The sequence below is a fragment of the Engystomops pustulosus genome, chromosome 8 (genome assembly GCF_040894005.1).
Source record: "Engystomops pustulosus chromosome 8, aEngPut4.maternal, whole genome shotgun sequence".
Classification (NCBI taxonomy): domain Eukaryota; kingdom Metazoa; phylum Chordata; class Amphibia; order Anura; family Leptodactylidae; genus Engystomops; species Engystomops pustulosus.
Window position 1 is genome coordinate 67849883 of NC_092418.1, and position 9982 is coordinate 67859864.

The following is a 9982-nucleotide window of genomic DNA, read 5'->3' on the forward strand; positions in this document are numbered from 1 at the left end:
AGCTGTAATCCCTGTCCGAGGGGTGCTGTATCCTCCAGATATCACATAATTGTAATTGTCTGAGGGCTCGTTTTACTTTTTTCAAAGCTGAGTAAGCGATGCTAGATTTACCCGACGAGTTGTCAAGGGTAGGATCCAGAGTTAAATTTAGGTCACCACATAGTATAGCAGAGCCTCTTATCAATGGAAGTACCTCATCGAGCAGGTTAAGTAAGTAGGTCACTTGGCTCTGGTTGGGCACATAGGCATTAAGAATGGTGAAGATGTGGCCACTAATGTCAATAGTGAGTAGAAGATATCTGGCGTTGGGGTCTACTGTGCAATCGATTATTGTATGGGGTAGGGATTTATGTATGGCTATGGCTACTCCACAGGAGCGTGACTGGGGATTGTTAGCAAAGTGCCAGGAGGTATAGTGTTTATGTTTCATCAAGGGGGTATGACCCATCTTAAAATGTGTCTCTTGCAGGCATAATATTTGTACTTTGTTTCTGTGGAAGTGGTGCAGTACCTGGGCTCTCTTAGAGGGAGAGTTGAGTCCCTGGGCGTTGAAGGAGGCAATCTTGAGTTCAGCCATCGTCAGGGTGAGTGATCACTTTATTGAATTTCCGTGTCTCTAGGTACTAAGGAAGAAAGAAGTTAGCAGCGGAAACCAAAATGATGCTTAGGGAGGGTTTTGGAAATGGAGTGGGGTTGGGTTGATGTGGGTAGAGGGGAGGGTAATAAGTAGCGGAAAGAGAGGGGATGAAAACAATACAGAAGCAGCACCTACAAAGAGAAGCGAAGGAGCTGCAGCAGCAACTAATAACCAGTGGTATAGAGGGTGCCGGACTGACAACCAGTGTCGACCGATGTCCTCCAACTATTGGGGTGTGATATTCTAGTCGGGTGAGCCACAGGTGGTCCCCCTATGGTGAATTGGCAAGATTATGGGCCATCAGGCAGAACGTATGGATGCTAAGTATGGTGGGCAAAACAATATACATTACAGATAAGAGGGCATAGATTCCTAAAAGGAGAAAGCAATTAAGTTGTAGTAACAGCAGATAGAGTCCATGAACCAATATTTTGGTGAGTCAGATCTAGACATCAGTGTGGGGGTGCGGAGTCCTGGCCATTGGTGCGATGAGGCCGCTTCCTGGGGCTTCGCTTCGGAAGGCCTAATGGTGTTAGGTTGGCGGAGAGTGGATTGATGCCTCCTTTTGGTGGTATGGAGAAGGAGGGCCAAGTGGTTAGGTGAATTGTAGGTAAGTTCAGGTCGCGTAAGAAGGAAGGCAGGTCTTCTGTTGAGCGAAGAGAGGTTTCTTTGCCACCTTGGCGGACATGCAGAGCAAAGGGAAAACCCCATCTATAGGGTATGTCACGTTCACGTAACAGATCAAGCAGGGGTCGAAGGGCAGCCCGTTGAGCCAATGTATAACGAGACAAGTCCGGTAGGATTTTAATGACAGTACCCTGGTATGTTATCTGTTTTTGAGAGCGGAATTTAAATAGAAGTTGCTCCTTCAGCGCGTAAAAGTGTATCCGGCAAATGACGTCTCTAGGTGTTTGAGAGTTCGGATCAGGGGGTCTTAGAGCGCGGTGTTCTCTGTCAATTTCAATATATGTGTCAGGTGGACGTCCTAGAATGCCATTGAATATATTGGTTATTGTCGAGAGCAGTGTAGCCTGTGAAACACTCTCTGGAAGGCCTTTAATGCGCAGGTTATTGCGCCTGCTTCTGTTTTCAATATCGTCTATATGTTGCTGTATGGCGAAAAGCTGGGCCTGTTGTCGCTGAACTGTGTCTTGTAGGGTCTCAATAGATGCCTCCGTGGAGGTTTTTGCCTGATCTAGAACATCAATTCTGCTGGAGAGCGTAGAGATTTCAGAATGCAGTTTGGCGAATTCTTGCTTGCAGTCGGCAGTTATCTGTGCTGCGAAGTTAGACATGTCAGCCTTAGTAGGCAGGGAGGCGAATAAGGTGTGGAGGTCTGACAAGGTGGGCATTCTCTCTTCAGTGAGGGAAAGTTGTGTGGATATGGAATCCTGCACTATGGCCATAGGAGGAGAGAGAGTTCCTGGTTGTGGGCTAGTTCCGGGCCTTGTGTGAGCAGGAATGGTCCCTAACCCAAGCTGTGGTGTGGTTTGCAGGGGGGAGGTTAAGGGGACTCCAGCCCCGTACTCACACGTAGGCCTCCGGCCTAGTTCTGCACTGCAGGGGCTCGAGGGCTCTGGGACTCCTGTCCCGGTCTTGTGCTGGGTTTCCATGGGAAGATCAGGCAGGCCTCCACTGTGTGATGTTCCCTGGTCCAGAGCCATTTCTCCTCCCTGTGGGTCTTCTCCGTTTTCCTCCCGATGGCAGGTGACTCCTGGTGGGTTAATGGTCTGTTCAGCCTCTGGAATCAAGCCAATGGGGGGCTGCTTCTGCGGCACTGATCGCGCCGGCGGCGGGTCTGTGGCATCTTGTTGGACGGCTGCGACTTGTTGCAGGCCTGTGGACTCGGCGCACGCCGCTCTGGTTTCCTCGGCGATGGCCGCGGGTTGCGGCGGGACAGCGCGTTGGAGAGGCACAGAGCCGCTTGAGGTATGCGGAGCTGTGTGAGTAGCAGACATCCGAGCGGGATCGGAGGCTGCGAGCTGCGGTGCTGTTGCCGCGGCTGGCTGCGATGGGGAGCAGGGCGGGCGGTGGCGGCCATCTTGGCTCCTCGTGGTCGGCGGCATAAGGTCCATGTTCTCCGGAGTGGCTGTAAAAAAATGGCCAATTCCTTTTTTGGTCGTAGAGATCTTTTGGGGGGTCTTTGGTAGCCCTTTTCTGGTGGGTTTCCCCATGCCCGTGTGCCTGATGGCTGTCGATGGAGAGGGATACACAGCGGAGCTCAGGTTCAGTGCGACCTCACTCTTCCATGGCTGGCCTAAAACCGTATTTATTTTAATGTGCAACGCGTTTCGGCCCGGGAAACGGGCCTTCGTCAGGCATAAAACAATTGATGCTAGTGGCATCCTTTAAATACTATTCCGGTAACCGGAAATAGTTATGATGTAATCAAACATTCAAAGTATCAGATCGTAAACACATAGTTTTTACATATTAAGAAATAAATAAATCAATAAAATGTATAATCTGCATATAGCTACAAAAACAAAAATTTTTAAAAAGTACCTTATCAGGCAAGCAAAATTTGTGGTGAGTGCCCGGTCTGTATAATTTCTGGTCTGTATGGTGTCTTGTTGTACCCTATTACTCAACCGTGTTTGGGTACAACAGACACCATACAGACCAGAAGTGGCTTAAAAGATGGTATAGGAAGAAGGGGTTTGGGTTCATTGGGAACTGGGCTGACTTGGCGAGGAAAATATGAAGTCTCTATGGGTGGAGATAAAGGGAAGAAAAAAGAATAATAAAATATTACTAGGGATTTGTTTTAAGGCTCCAAATATATTTGAGGCTACTGAGGAACTACTGGTACGTCAAATAGATGTGGCCTATTAGTAAGTAAAGTCACATTAGGAACCCCGCTTTAGAGTGGCTGCAGAAACCTGCAGGTTCTTCAAAGGCAGAAGGTTTTTGTCAATTACAAGACTCAGGAAGAGGGCTGGCAGATACTTTGTGCATGTTCCAAGAGGGGTGCCTGGATGCCTTTTTTGAGAACAAAAATATCATGGATTATGGGAAAAAACATTTGTTTAATCTTATAAGTTCTATGTGATTGGCATTTGTCTTTTTCCAACCTTATATACTATGAAGTTTAAGGCTATGTGGTGTTATATGGAAGCCTCACCTGACCTCCTGGAGCCCTTTCTGGAATGGCCTGGTACCTTGCCCTGGTCACAACATCATTTCTGCCAAAACCAAAAGTCTGGCAAAAAGCTGAGGCCCTTCTAGATTCTCAACACAATCCTCACTCTCCCAAACTTCTTAGATGGATGCTGTCTGGGACCTGCAGCTCTCTTCTCCCTCCCTGAGAGGACCGACTTCCACCAGGCCAATTAAGGGCCCCAGGAGACCCAGGAGAGTCTCCTGGTCTTTACATAAATTCTGCCATGACCTGGACAAAACACCAGACCAAGCCAGAACAGGGCCAGCTGGTCTTGGAACTTTGTTACCACGCTTTTGCCAAATCTAATTATTTATGAAATTTGGTTTGAATTCTACTTCACTCAATTCGATTCATCTGTATTCCTAATTTCAAGTCATTGTAGGTTTTTACACGGTAAACCACCTTGATTGCTACGATGCTTACTACTGTTGTGGATGACTATAGATTTTTTTTCCTCTTTTTTTCCAACCATTATGATTTCATATACATATGCAGTGTTTATAATGTGCAATATATATAAGTTATGAATGTGTACATTGTTTACAATCCCTATGAGTGCCTATAGTAAATTATAAGAAATATATTACATGATGGGGAGTCAGGCTCTGAACTGTACTCAAACTCATTTTCAAAAAGCAGCCTTAAAATTTCAATTTTCATATGGGGAAATGATTTTCGAAAAAGTCAGATGTGAGGATCTACACTTTTGAGGTCTGCTTTGTTCACTGCATAAAGTTATTCCCTTTAGTGATCATAACACAGTTTCGCTCTTACAATACTGATATCTCTGTGCATGCAGATAATTACTGCAAAACCTAGATAGCTATCCAGGGATACATTGGGTATTCCATCTTATTACTAATAAAATGACCTTCAATGGTATTCCTATCGCTTAAAAACACTACACCCACAGCTACAATTTCCATCATAACCTACAGTCTATTTCCAAAAGAATCTATTTCCTACAAAGGAAATGAGTCTCAGGAAACACATTAGAAGCTGCTGAGGTATAAATTGGCTTCAAGAGAGTGATCAAAAGGCAGAGCAGGAAGTCTTGCACAGGGGAAATGACACAGGGATTTGCCAGATATATTTGGCCATTATGGTAAGTTGCATATTTGGTGATGCTAGTCATTCTCCATCCTGCTCTTTTATACAAATATTTTTGTTCTGGTCTTCCTGGTCATCTCTGAAAGCTTAGACCACACATCTCACCAGGAAGCCAGAAGCAAAAAAAGACAGAAGGGGACACAGGACATGATTGGAAAATCATTACATTAGTATGGATTGTCTAGCATGTCTCTGAAGATTTCACTTTGAGATATATTGTCTTTCTCTAGCAGTATCACTTGGGACTTGTGCTTTGAGCTTTACTTAGTCTTTTCCCTCTTAATCTGATACCCTTTTATTCAGGAAGTCTAATATTCCCAGAAATAATTAGCCCCTCTTTTTAATAGTCGTATTAATCATTCTGCTGACAAAGGGGCACTACTCATTGCTCAGCCCCATGACGGCAAGGAGTGTTACCACAATTAAGCCCTCATAATTAAGATTGTTTTACATTGTCTCAATTCATTATTCCTACCGTGTAATTGTAATTGCAAAGAATATACTTGCTCTAAAAGATGAGAAGCAGATTCCTGTCATTTTCTAAAGAATTGTAGGATTAGTGGAAGTAGTGGTTTCGTTGGAGTTTTTACATTTATTACATATATTCTACTTAGTACAGTAAAACAATGTATTCCAATGTGAAAAAAATACAATGGGGCACATTTACTTACATTGCCACTCGAGTTCACAGAAAGTGCATTGTCCGTTTCACTAAGATTGTGCGTCTGAAATCATGAATGTGTCGCTTCCCCACTCAGGTGAATGAAGTGAAAAAATCCCCATATACTAATATACTGTAGTATGGCAGACAACCTAGGGTTAAAGTACGAAAGGGAAAAATAGTGAAAGTAAAAATAAAAAAGTAAAAAAAAAAAACCTTTTCCTAGAACTGAAATATAAATACACAGTAAAAATCATTAACACATTAGGTATCGCTGCGTGTGAAAACGTCCAATATATCGAAAAATAATAACGGTTTTTCACTGCGTTTAACCCCGTTACGGAAAATAGCGCCCAAAGTCGAAAATGACACTTTTTTGCCATTTTGAAGAATATTAAAAAATCAATGAAAAGTGATCAAAAGGTCATAGAGTCCTTAATATGATAGTGTTGCAAACGTCATCAAAAGTTGCGCAAAGTGACACCACTCTTAGCTCCGTTCACAAAAGTATGAAAAAGTTATAAGCTCCAGAAGATGGCAAAATAAAAAAAAAATTTTGTACAGGAGGTTTCAATTTTTGTAAATGTATGAACACATGATAAAACCTATACAAATTTGGTATCCCTGTGTTTGTACCGACCCAAAGTAGACCAGTCATTTTGGGCACACAATGAAAGCTGTAAAATCCAAGCCAACAAAAAAAGGCGCACATGCATTTTTCCACCATTTTGACTGCATGTGTAATTTTTTTTCCCACTTCCCAGTACACGACATGGAATATTCAATACCATTACTATAAAGTGCAATTTTTACGCAGAAAACATGTTGTCACAGAGCTCTTTACGTGTAAAAATAAAAAAGTTATAGATTTTTGAAGCTGGGGAGTGAAAAATGGTATTGAAAAACCAAAAATGCCAGGTCATTAAAGGGTTAAATAACCGTGCAAGCTGTTTTAGCCTAAAAGCTTGTGAACAGCCCGACTAAAGTGCACCGCGACCCATAGTAAATGAGCCACAATGTCTCAGCTTTCTATGAAGAGGGGAAGGGCGCGGAGTGGAGCGCTCACTCCTCCTCCCTTCTCCACTCGGCTGTGTTTTATGTCTGAAATCTGGTCTGGGTGAGCACATGGCCACGTTAATCAGAAATCACATCAGACTTGTTAATTTTCACATGACTTGGGTGGAGATCTTTAGAAGTAAACAGGAGAGATAATAAGAAGCAATTCTATGAAGGAAATGCTATACCCTACTTTAGGTGGCTGTTAGTTTAATGGGGTAAAAGTTACAGGTTCCTCTTAAAAATCAGTTGAGTGATCTCATTCAGTAAGTGATATCCCTTCCTTTATGATCATCACTAAAAAGGAGATCAGAAAAAGTAAGTTTTTTTAATTAATAGGTTAAAAAATACTAAATACTAAATTTGTTTGCACAAAACTATAAACTGCTTAGCTCCTCTTGTTTAATAAAATGCTACCTGCAGATAAGACTTCATGCTCAACAGGGCAGATTATATTTGTATCTTACTACTAATTTATATAACAGGTTTGTAGAGAGCATTGTATCTTGGTTTAGTACATACCTGCAGATTTTTCATGCATGTTATGTGCTATAAAAGTTTATTGTAAATGATGTAATGATGAAATTGGGTTGTAATTAGGATCATATATCTTGATAACCTAAATAATTGGAATGCATAATTTACCCTATTCCAAAGCAATTACTTAAAGGAATAGCAATAGCTGTAAAAAGATGTGCTTAGTGTGTTATCATCATGATGCATAAACTGATGGTTTATAGTCTAATATAGAATGTTTTTTCGCCTATTTGTGCAAATACCATTTTACTGATCGGAATAGGTAAGTTACAGCTTCATATCACTTGTACAAGACTGTATAAAGTGATGGATTCAGCAGGCTATGCATAATACTCTCAGCCAGTGCCTCAGCGGATGTGATGAAGCAGCAGTCCAGTTAGATATAAATTGTTCTACAAGCCTGATGGTAAGCCTGTAATTACTTACCACTTTTATAGCTTTCAGTCCTTAACCCCAAAACAACATGTGCTAGCACTGTTCGCAAGTGTTAACCCTTTGATCGCAAAAAAAAAGTAGGAGGCGCGTGGGTGCTGTCATCTTGGATTAGATTGTTGCTTCCAGTGACATATGGGAGCAATTATCTGTCTGCATGACCGATATAGTATGGCAGTATACGGTAGGATCAATCAGACAACCTAGGGTTTAAATTGTTTTTGCAAAAGGGGATTTTGGGACTTTTTAAAACTTTTTTTTTTATGTTATTTTGCCCCAGGAAGGGATTAAAAGATGCATTCTGACATACAATAGGGAAGGGAATCTACACTACCCTCCTCTTTGTACTCTTGTTTTGTATATTCTTATTAAGAATGTCAGTATTCTTAAAAACAGGACTAGATACCACATCGTGGCCACTGTGTTCTCGGACAAAACATACACACAACAGAAAAAGTATACACATACAATTAAAGGTGCCTTTAGAGAACTCACCAAACTCTATAACAGAGGTCCCCAACCGCCAGCTAGCTCCGCGGCCCTGCGCCTGGTCAGAGCTCGCTCTGTGTGGATTTATGTTTTCTGCCATAGCCGTGACAGCTCGCAGCTCCCGGCAGAGAACATTATGCAAGACGGGGTGGGGCGTCAGGCGGGTCTTAGTGATGCAGCCCTCCACAGCACAGCATGGTACCTGTTGTACGTCACAGGGCGGGTTTTAGTGACACGGTCCTCCTGCACAGCATGGTGTGTTCCTGACGGGGTGGGGCGGCAGGCTCTCCTTACTGACACGCCCCCGGAAGAACATGTTATGTGGGGCGTGCTGGGGCAGCAGACTGGCTTCAGTGACGCGGCTCCCGATACCGGTGTTCAGTGTGTAGCGCTGCTAAGCAGCAGCTATTTTCCAACCACAAAAGACCCACAAACTAGGAAGGAATGGATTCGCAACCCATTTGTGAACAAGCCAGGTGAATCGAACTTGTCCGTGCTTGAATAAGACCAACTGCTTGAGATTGCAAATGATGGTAGCCTTAAAAGTATGTTTGAGACTTGAAATCTCCCAACATTCTGGATTAAAGTCCAGGCTGAATATCCTGGGATAGCCATCAAAGCACTGAAAACTCTGCTTCCTTTTCCAACATCCTATCTTTGTGAAACTGGGTTTTCTGCCATGACAACAGCAAAAACGAGATTACGGAGTAGACTGGACATGAGGAACACACTTTGGGTTTCACTGTCTCCCATCACCCCTAGATGGGACCGTCTTGTTGCAGGAAAACAAGCCCAGTGCTCCCACTGATTCAGGGAAACAAGCCTGGTGCTCCCACTCAATTTGAACCTATGGTAAGTTGAATCACATTCTCATTATAAATGTCATAATTATATTATAAGTATGCACTAAGCTCCACTCCTCCATAACCCCACCCCATATGACCAAAGCCCCGCCCCCACCGGGCCATGGAAAACTGGTCTAGCTTAAAGCCGGTCCCTGGTGCAAAAAAGGTTGGGGACCTCTGCTCTATAAGGACAATGTGAGCACTTGATGGGGGGGTACAGGGCCTTGATAACTACATTAAAAATAACATAGTCCCAGATTATGTATCCCCCTAGTCCCAGCGGCTTAATACCTCAATCCCACCTTTATGAATCGATGGGAATAGGAAAACATGGAGTGTTCCCTTAAATTTATGAAATTACTACTGGATGATGAAAAAACTAGATTAGAAACCCTAACTAGAAGTTTGCAGGAGCAAATAGGAATCACTGAAAAATTTTTCACTGATCCAGATTTTGGGACATTGGAAAAATAGCTACAGGGTTCCCTTGAGCGGTTTCAATATGATCTTAAGGAACGGAAGAACATGCAATTTAGTAGGGACTTTTCATAAATCATTTACTATTTGCCTGATTAAAGGCTACAATGGCTTCATCTCCTGTCCTCTGTGGCCACTTGGCCATCATACTCGGCCGTGAATGGGAGGGGATCCTTTGCTCCCACTGTGCACCCGCATCCCGGACACCATTTTTTTGTAGTCCAAACTCAGACCACACGCTGCTTCAGGTAAGGGGTGGGAGATCAGAGCTAACATGCTCATATTCCCATGTCCATCGGGCATTCAGTGTCATCATGTGCCCCTTGTAAGTGTCTTATTGACACATCGGCACCAGGCTGTTGATGAGAGCGCCTCAACTAGGCGCACGTCCATTATGGTGCAAGCTTCTGTTTGGCATTTACTCTGAATGGACGCCTCCTTCTGCTTGGCCACTGCCTATAATTTCTTGGCGGTAAGATCATAGGAGCATTTCAGCTCCATAAGAGCCATTGAATAATATACCTCACACCAAATTGCACTAGTTGCTAAATTATTATCATGTTATCATTGGTATG